We start from the raw sequence: 16,092 nt of genomic DNA, 5'->3' as shown, positions 1-16,092 counted from the left end.
TTAGTTTATCTAATATCTTCCCAGATACTTGTTTCTATACAGGAGATTCAATTAAATTCTAGCATCTGCATCTGTATTATTTTGACTTTTCTGGCTTTCTTTTAATTCAATTCCAAGCATTTTCATTCAATTGTTAAACCTCTCTAATGGCATTGTTTGTTTCGATATTTTTTGTTTGTTATAGCAAAACAGTGTTGTAGAAAACATATAATATAACATAAAATGGAAAATCGATTTAATGGGAAATATGGTTATACTACTTTCTGTGGAAAAAAACACTTTAATGTAAACATATAACCAAATCCACTAATAAACAATGATAGAATTAGCAATCATTCCCAATTTCACCTTTTTTTTTAGTTGTCTTGATGTGATATTGAAAAGTCATTCTTCCACGCTTTGATAATTTTATTTATGTAGTTGTTTTCATCCTTTATGGTCGGTTTTGACTTGCAAATAATAATTGGGGAAATTTCACATATAGCCACTAAAAATAACTTAATTAGGCGCTATAGCTATAGTGTGCTAATTACGATTCGTAGCTATATTTTAGAGGGAGGAGAGAGGGCAAAGAGTGGATAAAAGTGCATTGTATTTGTATATTTGTCAAATAATTGTGTATATGTACGTAACTGGTATAAATATGCATGTGTATATTTGGTGAATGAGATTGGAAGAGGAAGGAGAGATGCGAATTGTATTTGTATATCTGTCATGTAATTGTATATATACATGTTTATATATAATTTTTATTTGTACATGTATAAGAGAGGAGAGAGGCAAGAGAGAGAGGGGGCAAGAGGGGAGAGACACACACGTAATTATAGCTAAAAAGAAGTTGTGGGTGGTAATTAATTCAAACTATAGTTTTATCAGCTAATTAACTAGTATATGTTTGATTATCCACGTAATTTCGCCAATAATTTTATTTGTTTCAATCTGTTTGTCTTATTTTGATTTGATGTAAAATTTTATAAAAATAACAAACTTAATTTAAAATACATAGAATGAATAAAAATGCTTATAAAATTTTTAAATTTTAAATACATTATACAAAAAATTGAAATTAATTTTTATTATTATTTTTAAATGGATTAAAAAAAAGTAAATAAATAAATTAAAACGGATGGAGTAATAGAAATATCGCTTTCTCCGAGTGGGTTGCATGACACGTGGGTCGACCATCAGCTTGGTTAATTAAAAGAATCTTTTCTGCCTTTAGTTATTTTTTGTATTCGTATTAGAGTTTGATTAATTTAAATTCCTAAATTCGTATTATATAAGACTTCATTCGGGATAAGTGTTCTTTAGCATAGATTTTCTTCCGACCGAAAATTTGAATTTAAAACCTCTAATTTCATCCACTGCAGCCTATCAATCCTTAATGATTTAAGTTTAAGATAGTGTAGGAGATTGATATCTCAAAGTTGATGATAGATAAAGTAGAAAGTATTTTAAGGCCACTATATTAACTTAAAATGAAAGTTTTTATTGGGTTGAGATTCTAAATTAATAATTTAAGCATATTCAATTAATTTCTTAAAATAAATAGAGAGTTTCAATTAAAATTTTGTATTCAATCGAACACATAAGGTACATATTAGCTCCACACATGAAATTTGAATACCACCCACAAATTGTAACACTATTTTTTGATGCGTCAAAAGTCTTTTTTTTTAAAAAAGTATCTTTGTTTGAAGTTAAACGCCGTATAAATAAAACAGAAGGAAACTTACTATATTTTAATTTAATTTACTTTTAAAAGTCATTTTTAGTTTTTGGAGGATTTGACAAAATTAAAAATAACTTTAAAAAGTTAAAAATTAAAAGTAAGTCTCTCCTACTTTTTTATTTCTCACTTAAAAGTCATTTAATTTTTTATTTTTTGACTTTAAAATTATTTTTTAAGCCTATTCAAACGGACTCTTAATCTACGACAGGAAGAAAAAAAATCATGTTGATAAAATCGAGGTTCAACTACAACATGGCAGAACAAGACAATTATCCCAACTGTAATGGCCCAAAATATTCAGATCAAGTACATTTTCAATTTCTCTTTTTGCAATATGGATTTTGGCATTTTTTGTGAATCAGAAAATCATAGATAAGTCATGACTGGCTATATGAATAAGTGATTTTTTAACTTATTTTTTAGTATTTATATTGAGCTTAAATTCGGAGTAAGATGGACCATATTATATATGAACACATGAATATGATACGTACATTAAATCATATAATGTTATTCAACTTGAAAGCATGTGAAAGACTTAACATTTTTAAGATATCTTATTAAATTACATTAATATTATTTATTATGTTTGTTACCCAGCTACATGATGAAAGTCCCCTCGGCCAATCGTCACTCAACAGCTCAAAACACTAGGAATAAGTTCATTTTGTAATTGTCTCAATTTAGAGGAACTAGACATCTCATAATAGAGGGATATGTAGCATTTCAAATGAAGCTAAGGCGCATGAATATCTCAAATGAAGACATATAAGACCAAATGCAATGACATGATAGTGTTGGAAAAATGATTCTACTATCTCAAAAAGAAGTGTTCATATTATTTTCTATATTCATCATATTAAATGAGTGTTAATATCAAATTAATTGTCTTATAAATCAGTATTAATGTTGGTCTAAATGTGGCAGTTGTCAACATATATTTCCTCTTAATTGGCCTTCAATTCTCTTGCCATTAATCCTCATTAAACAGCCTTGTAGCCCTTTAACTCTTTTGACTGTTGGTTGATGGTTTTTATTGGGGTATATATATATATGCCTCTTGTGTTCTTATGGAGCAGAAGTGAGTGTTGAAGGAAGTTGATGGAACATGTCAAAGTAACAGGTTCGACGAAGCTGACTGACGAGTTAGAGTTAGAGTTATACTAGGACTAGACTACTAAATCCTAATTTATGTACAAGTCTATATTTTGTATGACTAAAGTTGATGTAGTCGACTAGGATAAGGTGTAAATAATATATTTGTGTTTTATTAGGATTCCTAGTGTAGCTTGTATAGACTCTTCTCCTATATAAGGCGTATGTAACTCAACCATTCAATTATCAATATAATCCTTGATTTCTCCATACTTACGTGAGATTTCTACATGGTATCATAGCAATAAAGTTTTTTCGCTCTTTAACGTATTAGATCAAAACCAAAACAACCACAATATCGAACCGCAATGGCCCCTTCTACCAACATTATTTCGACCTCTTCACTTCATCATCTTATTTCGTCTTGCTCTACTAAACTTAAGCCAACGAACTATCTTATATGGAGGACACAAATGTCTCAGATGATTCAAGTAATGAGATTAACCTACCTCATCACAGAACCACCTAAAGATACATGTTCCACTGGGCAGACTACTGAGAAAGCTGTAGCAGGCGAGAAGGGTGCAGAAGACAGCAATATTGTTGATGATTGGGAGGAGAAAGATGTGTTACTAAGGAGTTGGATCTCAGGCACCTTGACAGAAGAAAACATGTACTTGATTGTAGGCTGCTCAACTACTAAGGAGATGTGGAAATGCTTGGAAGAAGCTTATCTTCAAGCAATAAAAAATAAGGAGTTCCAGCTCAAACAACAACTACAAAGTGTGAAGCTAGGAACCAAAACAATTGACGAATATATTAAGGAATTCAAAGGCATATGTGATGGCCTTGCAACCATTCACAAGCATGTAGATGAAGATAGCAAAGTGATTAATTTTGCTAGAGGTCTAGGTCTTAAGTACAAGACCTTCAGGACTATCATGCTAGGTAAGGCACCATATCCTACTCTTAATCAATTTGTTAATGCTCTCAGGGGTTTTGATATGAGGGAGGATGAAGAAAAAGTGCCTCAACAAAACCATAACATGGCATTCTCTTCCCAAAGAGGTAGGGGAAGAGGAAACTACTCTCAAAGAAGAGGAAACAATAATTTCAATTTTAGAGAAAGAGGCTTTAAGCCTGCTGGACAAGGAACATGTTCTTATAACAACAGAAACAAACTAGGTCCTCAGAACAGTCCTTCAAGTGGAAGTCATGAGAGGAACAATACTGATGCATGTCAAATTTGTGGAAGGAATAACCATATTACTCTTAAGTGTTTTTATAGGTGGGATTACTCTTACCAAGCCGCAGATGAGCTACCACAAGCATTGACTGCTACTAATCTACAAAACACTACTGTGTGTGGACTCGGGAGAAAGTAGCCATATGACACATAACTCAAGTAGCCTAACTGATCTTAAACACTATAATGGACCAGATAAAATCATTATTGGGATTGGATCAAAGTTAAACATAACACATGTTGGGAACATATCCGGATCAGGTCTAAAGTTAAAAGAAGTTCTTGTAGTCCTTAAGATTAATAAAAATTTACTCTCAGTTAGTAAGCTTGCAAAGGATAGTTGTTACACTCTTGAATTTGATGAAACTAACTTTGTTGTAAAGGATAAGAAGACAAGGACACTATTGGCCAAGGGAACTAAAAGGAATGGACTCGATGCTTTGGAAGATAACAATATATATGCTTTAACTATTGCACACGATTGGAACACGTCAGACAACATGTGGCATACTAGATTAGGACATCCTAGTTTGAAGTCTTTAAAAATTTTGAATAGTAATAGTTGCATCAATATTAGTAGTTGGAATAAAATGCCTATTTTTGTTCTAGTTGTCAGTTGGGAAAGAGTTGTAAACTTTCATTTGGTTTAAGAAATAAAATTAAGAAAGCACCTTTATTAAAAATCCATTATGATTTATAGGGATCTTCTCCTGTCGAATCTTCCCAACATATGAAATATTATGTCATTTCTATTGATGATCACACGACATATACATGGATTTATCCACTGAAAAAGAAATCTGATTTTTTTTTAGGTCTTTGTAAAATTCCAGAAAATGATGGAAAAACAATTTTCTAAAGAGATTAAGATTTTTCAGTGTGATAGAGGTGGTGAGTTTATCCAAACAGACTTTATCAAGCATTTGAAAGATTATGGCATTATGAGACATAGTTCATGTCCTAACACACCTGAACAAAATTGAGTTGCAGAGAGAAAACATAAGCATACTGTGGAGACTGACTTAACTTTACTACGTCATGCTAACCTACCTTTGTTTCTATGGGTTGAGGCTTTCCTCATTGCAGTATTCCTAATTAATAGACTGCTTTCCTCAATCCTAAACATGGTGACTCCATTTGTTAAGTTGTATGGGGAACAACCTGATTATAATAGCCTAAAAGTGTTTGGGTGTAGATGTTATCCATATATCAAGGGTAGCAACAAGTTCAGTCCAAAGACTTACCCTTATGTGTTCATAGGGTACAACAACTTACACAAATGATATAGATTTTATCATCCGCCTACAAGGAGGGTCTACATATCCAGACATGTTATGTTTGATGAAAACACATTACCCTATGTGTCTCCAAATCAATCTCAGACTAACATTGATGTCTCACCTCACCTTGCTACTTTTGTTGAATCTTTCTCTAAACTGCATCACATGATAATTCTGATTCAGGGGGAAGTACAGGTTGTTAGTACACACGTTAATGGTGATAATGCTGCTACTATCCATGTACTCCTTGATGATGAAAGTACCATTGACCTCTCAGGCGCAGGATCAGATACTGAGAAACAGGTTGAATGTGATGATCCATACAATAGTATTGAAGCTCCAGCTGCAGATTTTGGATCTGCTAGTGGCAGTGAGGAGCATGTTGCACTTACAAGTCAATGAGCATCATCAAGCAACTACTTTAGTTGATGTACCTATTGACCATCAATCTGGCAATGCTACACTCCAGTCAACTACTTTGGTTGATGTACCAGTTGAGGTACTTTCTGCACCATAATGGCATCATATGATAACTAGACACAAGGCGAAGGAACACCACTTATCACTTGTTGCTCGCAGCAACAAATACATTCTGAAGGAACCAAATACTACTAAGGAAGCACTTAAGTCACCTCATTGGCTTGCAACAATGCAGGAGGAAATCAATATTTTACACACTAACAAGACATGAATATTAGTGCCCAAATCTTCTAGTATAAATTTGGTTGGCTCAAAATGGGTGTTCAAGACCAAATTAAAAGCTGATGGAACAATAGATAGATACAAGGCCAAACTTGTGGCCAGGGGATTCTCTCAACTTGAAGGCATAGACTTTAAAGAAAATTTTTAGCCATGTGGTTAAAGCCACAACTATTAGAGTAGTTCTATCCATTGCCATCAGCTCAAGGTGGGAAATTCGACAACTCGATGTTAAAAATGCTTTTCCCCATGGGTTCCTACAAAAAGAGGTGTACATGAGTCAACCTCCTGGATTTATTGATCCCAAGTATCCTCAACATATGTGTCTACCTAAAAGGGCATTGTATGGTCTTAAACAATCACCAAGAGCCTAGTTTGATAGGTTTAACATGCATCTCTTACACCTTGGTTTCATCTATAGTAAGGCAGATTCTTCATTATTTACATTGCAAGCTCACAAAGGCACCATATTTCACTTATTATATGTGGATGATATTATTATCACAGGAAGTAATCCATCGCATGTCTCCGAGTTAGTTCGCCAACTTGGGAAAGAATTTGCCATGAAAGATCTTGGTCCTTTACACTTCTTTCTAGGAGTAGAGGTTAAGTATTTTGATGAGGGTATCCATTTAAGTCAAAGTATGTATGTTGTTGAGCTGCTGGACAAGACTAAAATGACTTTGGCAAAGGCTGTAGCCACTCCTTTGGCTAAAAAACATGGTTTACATGAAGTTGTGGGAAGCCTGGTTGATGCATCTTTTTATAGATTGATAGTAGGGACTCTTCAATACTTGACACACAAGACCGAATATTACTTATGTTATGAATTTAGCAAGCCAATTTATGCAAAATCCAAATAATGAACATCTTCAAGGGGTGAAAAGGATTCTCAGGTACATCAAAGGTACTCTACACTTTGGACTCAAAATTATTTCACAATCACCATGTAGGTTGTATGGATACTCAGATGCTGATTGGGGAGGTTGTACCATCACTAAGAGATCAAATACAAGTTATAACATCTACCTAGGTGCAAATTGTATTTCTTGAACTTCTAAGAAACAGTCCACAGTTGCCCGATCGAGTGATGAAGCTGAGTATAGATCACTAGCCTCTATTGCAGCAGAGATGACATGGATCATATATCTACTTCATAACCTTGGGGTGTTTCTTTGATATGTACCTACATTGTATTGTGATAACATGAGTTCCTTGTACATGACAGTTAATTTAGTTATGCATGCTAGAACCAAACATATTGAAATGGACTATCATTTTGTTCGTGAGAAGGTGGCCAGAGGACAACTTCTTATTTAGTTTGTGAGGTCTAAGAATCAGTTAGCTGATATTCATACAAAAGCATTAACCAAACAAGTTTTTGCTAAGTTTCGTAGCAAGCTAGGAGTTACAGTCCCTCCACTCACTAGCTTGAGGGGAAGTGTTGAAGGAAGCTGATGGAACATGTCAAAGGAACAGGTTCAACGAAGCTGACTGACGAGTTAGAGTTAGAGTTACACTAAGACTAGACTACTAAATACTAATTTATGTACAAGTCTATATTTGGTAGAACTAAAGCTGATGTAGTCGACTAGGATAAGGTGTAAATAATATATTTGTGTTGTATTAGGATTCCTAATGTAGCTAGTATATGACTCTTCTCCTATATAAGGAGTATGTAACTCAACCATTCAATTATCAATACAATCCTTGATTTCTCCATACTTACGTGAGATTTCTACAGTGAGAAAGACGATGAGTGATACTTCTTATTTCTTATATTAGTTTGCTGGGTTTATATTAGTAAATCTTTATTAGTTTCTGGCTCCTAGTTTATACTAGAAGAGCTTGTTGAATTCTAGGGAATACACCCATACCGGGTGAAATATCCTTAAGGACAGTGTCTTTCGACACACCTCAACCTATGAGAATTTCCTACAAAAGTTATTGGCGAAGTACAAGTTTTGGTGAATTCGGTACAAGTGTTCGTGATGAAGGTATTTTTCATAAGATTTACAACAGATAGTTCAACTCGAAAAGAGTGACCACAAGTGTGTTAGGTATGAAAATAGTATTTAATTTTTTTTATGTTTAGTTGACTTAAATGTTTTTTAAATCAACTTATTTTCCTCAAATTTAAGGAAAATGACTTACCTCCCGAAAAAAATAAAGAAAGAATTTTTCAAAACTCTTTTTAACCTCATACCTCAACTTTCCATCATAACTCAAGTCTCTGGTACTGATTCCCGATACTCCTATTCTAGATTCAAGACCTAACTCCCGTGTCACAAATCAGATAGGTGTCGTATTTTGGTTTGGGTGTCGGATCTCAAGTTAGGATTCGAGATTAGATCTTAGATCGGGTATTGGTGTCGGGTCTCGAGTTAGGTGTTGGGGTGAGGTTTCGAGTCTAGTTAGGATTTGAGATTGGATTTTGAATCAGGTATTGAGGTCGCGTCTCGAGTTAGGTGTTGGTGTGAGGTTTCGAGTCGGATGTCGGAGCCAGATTTTTTATCAAGAGTCAAAGCCAAGTTGTAATACCGTTGGTGCTAAATGGTTTAATTCAAACCTCACATGAAAAATAACTTAAAACTCATATGACATGTGTAGTTTTAGTGTAGAAAGAGAAAACATACTAGTAGAAGTGTGAATGAGCCATACATTATTTCCAATATCATTGGCATAACGTTCTGATTTCTTTCTCTCATTTCAACATTCTGAGTCTGACTTGCTCTTATTTTGTTAACGAATCCTTAATTCACCTTCTCTTCTTATAGCTTCTTTCTCGCACTTACTACTAACTTCCATTTTTTTTCATTCTTTAATTAATCTAAAAGGAAAAAGTCAATCTTATTCTTATGGGTTGATCAAAACTGCTGCAAAAATACAATCTTTTAACTTTTTTTTAGACTCTTTTGAGTTGTCATTAATGTACTGCTTAGTTTTGTTTGAAAGATGGGTACAAATAGTAAATACCAAATGGTGGTGAATGAATTTATGGTAAGTTGATCTTATATTAAGAACCTATGTTGCTCGGAGTCTCTAGAAATGTTATTACAAATGTATTGAATCTTCCAAAAATGCACTACTTTTGGAGATCGGACATTTTTGAAGAGTTCGAGTGTCATAGCAAGAACTTTACTTTTTGAAGAGTTTGAAATTTATGGTAAAATGAGCTTATACTAAGAACTTTTCTTTCTGCCGAAGTCATTCTTGATTTTAAAAATTTGATAGGACTAATTACATTTCTCTGGACAAAAGATCCATCAAAGTGAAAGATCTATTGTATGATAATTGATAGCCATTATATATTTTTCTATCCCATCAAGTCTTCACAGCAAATTTAAAGCAGATGATATGAAAAAAAAAAAAAGATCAATAAACTATCTCATGAATTTGTTTGGAACAACTGTACATTAAACTTCATCCTAGTCTACCCACTTTGATTTGAAAGAGTATGTTTTTGCATCTGTTGTTGAAAAGTTACAACTTGTTTGGAGACTTTGCCCCTAGGTTTATCGTTTAGCGGTAACATAGAGCTTGCTCCTGTTTCTAGTGATTTAATGATCATAGACCACCTTGTTAGATAGGGGCTTAGGTCAGAAAATTCAGTATGATCTTAACCAGCAGGTACAAGGAGATACTGAAGCAAAATTTGTTCCAATTTGTGTTAAGTCTGTCCTTAATAAAATGTTGGCATACCGCGATCCTGCACTATTTTATTTTCCTAAAGGAAAAGGCGTTGAGGCTCTCCCTGATGCTTTGATTGCCCTTTCAATGTGGCTCTCTGAAAAAGAGTAAGATTACTATGACAACATGTTTGAGCAGACTAGTTTCACTGGTGCAGTTCACTATTTCCCTAATGCCTTGAGCCATCAATTTTCACAGTTTCCATTACCAACAATTGTCTTGCTAGGTGTATATTGCCACCAATCAGTCCCGTTTATACACACACTTTTCACCATTTTACTCAAAGGTTATCAACATGTTGGCTATATTCCATAGATACTTTGCCACTGCATCTGCATTCCATATCATACAATCAGTGATCCCCTTTAAAGTTGTCATGTTTTCCTTCAGTGTTGTCACACATTCCCCTTAGACTCTTGTTATTGTTAAAGTTGATATTACTCCATAGAGTTGTCTTGGAGGTGTGTTACTTTGTGAAGGCAAAGTCAACTAGTTAATTACCAAATAATGTGGTAGTCGACAGGCTTGGACAAAAAGATATCAGCAGGAATGTCTATCTTATTGCAAGATAGAAGAATAAAAAAAAAAATCATTCTTTGAATTATGAGCAGTGAGTTTAGAAGCTTAAACATTTCATGTAGTTAAAATATGTTAAGTCTAAGCCCTGAAACAAATAGAGAGTTTTATCGTAGCAAATGTATAACTAATATATAGCACCACATTCTATATGATTTATTTTTGCAGTGGTCATAAAACAGGACATTACAACATATGAAAAATCATATTGTGTTACAGATTCTACTTTTTATTAACTCTTATGAGTTTCTTTTCTCTCTTTTACACAGGTATAAAAGGTGAGAATTGAATCAAGACTAATGCAAGACAAGTATCACCATATTATTGATACTTTGGAAGAAATTTCTACTTTTCTGTCTTGGTTTAGGAGTAATATTTCTTCTATTTCAATTAGATTTTCTTGTTATTAGACATATTTTACTTTAGTTCATGGAGCTTGTTAAAGTACCTTCAGATATTTTAGTTGTTTTAAATTGTAATGGATAGATTTCATTATTAGCTAGCATGTTTTATTATTTAATTTTTAATTTATGCAATTCTACAATTTAAAAAATTTCACTAATATAAAATAATTAAATGTCATCAATGAATGCAATTAGTGACAAAAGATTTTGTCATTAAAGGTAACATTTAGCAACGACTGAATCAAGCTTTTTAAGGCAAAATATTTTTGTCACAAAATAAATAAATTTGACATAAGTTGATTACATTTAGTGACTGTTAGTCTGCACGACCTAGTAATTTACTGATTTTAACTTTTCGCCTAAGTGTGAAATAGGTTGCCTAACATGTTCCAACAAAGCAGTAAGGACAGTAAGTAAAAACACAATATTTTTACCTGGAAAACACCCGACTCAAAAGGTGTAAAAAACCACGACCTGTACTCCTACAGGATTTAACTCCAACTTCACTAAATCACTGAGCCTTCACAAAAGATAGATTACAAACTTTGCAACCTACCTTAACTTCAAGTTATGGATTTAGATTACAACTCTTGTAATCCTAGGAACTAACTCTAATTCCTAACCTTCAACACAAACCTCCCAAGGTATGTGTTCCCAACTCTTCGAGTTATCACAACCTGAAGACAACACTTCTAATTCAGTTTATAACTCACTGAACTAAGATTACATCAAGACTTAATCACAAAGAAAAACTCCTAACACAAACTCTGTAAAAAGATTAGGTTCTTCGATATGTTCCTTCAGTTCGTTGGCAGCACTTGCGAAGTCAATTTCTCAATTGCTCTTTATGCTCTGTAAGTGCACACGTATTCTGGACGATTTCGCCTCTATTTAAGCACAATTCTTCATAGAGTTATTGTTTACTTCAAACTCCTCATTGACTTCAACTCTCTTGACTTAGAGTTGTACTTCAAGTAAGACTCATTATATTATTCAATTCAAACTCCTTGCTTCTTTAGACTCCTTCTTCAAATTACATTCATTGGTTCTTTTGTATTGTAGTCAAACTTCAACACTTCAATTCAGCAATAACTTGAAGAGTTCTACTTTACGTAAGACTCCTTCCTCAATTAAAACTCCTTGCCTCTTTAAACTCCTTCTTCATATCAAACTCATTGATTCTTTCTCTTCAATTCATCAGATGTTTATTTCCTTTGGTTTTCTCACGAAATGAACATTATCCATTCCTTTATTTCTGCACTTTTGTCTTTGTTCATTCTAAAAGCTTTCTCGAATTTAACTGCTCGTGACAGTGCACCTTTGGACATGTTGACTGACGTGTTTCGTCTTTCTTTGTCAATCATCAAAACTGCATAAATCCCAACAGTGACAAAAATATATTTGTCCCAATATCCCTTTTTTTATTAAATACGAATTAATTTTTTATTTTATGACAATTACAATTGTCACTAATCATGATAATTTATAGTGACAATATATATTGTCGGTAAAAATAATACTTTTACTGATAAAATGAATATATTTAACCACAAAAATTATTACCCTTTTTTAGAATAATAAATTTGTCCCTAATTTATACATTTAAGGACAAATTTATTTTTGTATATAAAAAGTAGTTATTGGTGACGAAATTAATTTGTTCAACTACGAAATACATATTACTTTAGAGACAATTGATGTCGTCATTGTTTGAACTAATTAATTAGCAACACTACAATTTTGTCGGTAATAATAACCTTTTTAGTGACAAAAGATACTATTAACCATAAACAAATTATACTTTTTATGACAAATAAATTTGTTACAAATAATTATTCATTTGGCGACGATTCTTCTTTTTGTAGTTAATATAATACTTTTAGCGACGAAACACTAAATCGTATTTGAATAATTTTAGAGACGCGCATTTAGGGACGACTGCTTGACGAAATTTTTTTCGTCACACAAGATTTTTAGTAACGAAATATGATTTATTAATGACAAAATTATTTGTCCTTGATAATCACATTTGTTGTAGTGAGAGTTCAGATTCTGAATCGATTGTCGAGCTCAGATGTCGGGATTAGATCCCTATTTGAAAGTTGGGTGTTGATGTCAAATCTCAATTAGAAGTCGAGTACCGAATAGATGTCGAAGTTAGGTCCCAGTTTGAAAGTCGGGTACTAGGTCGGGAATGAGGGTCGAATCTCGAGTCGGAGCGTGATGGAGAAGGACTTACCTTGATGATAGAGGATAAGATGAGGAGAGAAAACTATTTCTAAGACTTGAAAGAATGACCAAAAGTGAGAAAAATCATAGTACTAAAGTTGACTTAAAATGTTTCCCATCGGCCCACATGCATTTCGTAGGTGCGGATCCGCTGAATGCAGGCGAAACACAGTCAAAACGAAATATCACTTAGTTTTCCCCATCTGCGTCCCACATGCATTTCGCAGGTACGAATATGCTTAATGCAGGCGAAATGCATGTCAAAATAGAATGTCCGACAAAATCAAAATGATCATAACTTTTGATTAGGACCCCATATTGATAAGCGATCAGTGACATTGGAAATAAGACTAAAAGATCTTTCATTTGATGGGTAGTGGGACTTATAACTCTTCATATTTAAAGAGAATATCTCTCGTTTCAAGTTGACTCAAGTAATAACATACATTGAAACTCAATCAATAAATAAGCTTTCAACTCAACATTGTGCTAGAGGATTCTTATGACTTTAATTCATCTCCAAAGTACCTTCCACACTTAGAAATTGATCTTAATTGCATAATTAGGAATCACCCGATATGGTACATAAATGATTCAAATCTTAGCTTAAATTTTTTTGGAGTGTTACAAAATTAGATATATAAATTTATTTATTTTTCACGTATTTTTTGAAATATGTGCAAGGAATATGCACTTTAATATAATCATTTTATGTGTGCATTTAAAACATTTTGCAAAGTATGTACACTTGAACTTCTAATTTTTTTAATAAATATTTCTCCTAATGAAACTGTCTATAAAAATATTGTTCGAGGTTATCTATTAAGAATTTATGCATATAAGATGTTGATGTTTGTAATTATTTTTGGGATTTTAGTGTGGCAAACTCGCCCTTAATTTTTTTTTTCTATAAAAAAAATTCGTCACGCCATTGTTGTTATAGACATAAACGGAGGAGCAAATTTTATATATTACAATAATATATGTCTTTTATTGATCACCTATAGAATACTTTTATGTGAGGATAAATTGTTTCCACATACATTAGCCTCTTTGAATTAAATACATTGATCTAATTTATTTATTTTTTGAATTTTTTAAGTATGTGCAAAGAATATGCACTTTAATACGATCATGCTATGTGTGTGTATTTTAAATAATTTTGCAAAGCATGTGCACTAAAATATATATTTTAAAAATAAAATTTCTTTTAATTTTTTTGATAGATATTTTGTCTTAATTAAGACAAAATTATTTGAACTTTGTTTAAAATGGGTTTTTTTTTTTAATCAAGTCTTGTTGAAAGTAAATTCTTCATCAATCAACTTCATCGATTCTACAACCATTACAACTGAAATTAATAAACGCTCTTAATGAAATTGTCTATGAACATATATTTTAGGCTATGAGTTAAGAATTTATGCATCTGATGTTACAACACATTTTAACTTGGTCAAAGCATGATATAGGACATCTAAATATTTAATTAAGATAATGCTAAAATTAACTCCGATTACTATTCTACTTAACTTATGTAATTCTAGGTAAATGTTCTAGTTATTATTAAAAAATGAAATTTAGCTTCCTTTAAGATGCTAAACTACAATCAACCGACCAAACTTACGCTAATAAAAATAGACTTGATTATATTAAAAAGTGTTGAAACTATTTCAATAAATTCTAAAAGAAAACAAGTCGTAAAACAAGCAATAATGTGCTGAACTACTATGTAAATTAACTAAAGTACCTATTTATAAATAGCGAAAATCAAAATTAAAAATTATTTTTTTACCATTTTGACAAAAAAAATCAATAAAAAGTACCTATTTATACATGAATTGTTCGAGAAAAAAAGTAAAAAAAATACATAAAAAATTCAATCTCAGTTTAAATTTCACATGTGTAGTACATGTATAATTCTGTATAAACTTGTATATAGAATGTGTAATATATATACCAGAATATTAACAAGAAGAAGAATAACACGAACAAGAAAAAAGTGTGAAACTTTCATGGATGCCTCTTACATATTATTGACAATGGGAAATATATATACATTCTCATACACTGAAGAAATATAATTATACAACATTTATACATAAATATACACACTTATACATTGATATACAAAAATTGATTCTTGTCCCTTTCACAATTTAACTCGCAAAATATCATCTGATGAGGGTCTAATATATCAAATAATGAATCTCAAACTTTAGTACAAGCTTCAGCCGAACAGTTTCACCAATAGAAGAAACATAAGAAAATTCAAATGAAATAGAAGAGGGAGAAGAAGAAAATCTACAAGAAAAAGTGTAACGACTCGAGACTACCCATAGTCGTAATAACGGTATCTAGAACCACAAGTGACCCCAAGCTAACTTCATGGTCTGACATGACACTAAGAATCAACAATAATAAGCAACATAAGAAAGTAACAGAGGGAAAAACGGAAGCTCATTGAAATATCTTTATTAATACGCACATACTGAATGAGAAAATATCTAATAAATAACCAATAGTTGATACTACATCTAAGTATTTAAAAGCCTCTACAAGTATAAGTTGCTAGGACAAGCCCCTAGTTAACTCCAACTACCTAAAACTGAAATAAATTGTAGTGAAAGAAAGATAAAGATCGTCCTCGAAGAATGATGACCCACTAATGTACTATTGTGCTGATAAAAAATTGTACTAATCGCGATCCGAATGTTGAACGTCTTAATCTATATTATCAAACAACATATGCAGAAAGTATGCGGTCAATATTTTGAATGTACTCTGTAGGTAAGATAATGCATGATAGCATGATACTGAACGTGATAAATCAATACTAGTATACTTAGGGTTCATAAGAATATCATTTGAAACATGAAATTCATAAGCAAGACATGTAATTAAAGACTAATCATGAAGAATAACTGAATTGCAATAAGAACCCTGAAAATCATAGAAGCCCTAGGTTTGGAGAATTCAGAAATCTTAAAATCTAAGGTTTCTTCGGGACTCAATGGGTGAAGGGATACCTACTGATGAAATCCCACATACCTAGAATAAAGAACGATACATTATGAAAACTTAAAGCTTGGAACCCTAGCTTGCTTGAGAGGAGACTTGAGAGAGAAGAAACTTAGTTTGGGA

The sequence above is a fragment of the Solanum verrucosum genome, unplaced genomic scaffold (assembly GCF_900185275.1).
Source record: "Solanum verrucosum unplaced genomic scaffold, falcon-dt-bn FXZP01000220.1, whole genome shotgun sequence".
Taxonomy (NCBI): domain Eukaryota; kingdom Viridiplantae; phylum Streptophyta; class Magnoliopsida; order Solanales; family Solanaceae; genus Solanum; species Solanum verrucosum.
This window is presented reverse-complemented; position numbering follows the sequence as displayed.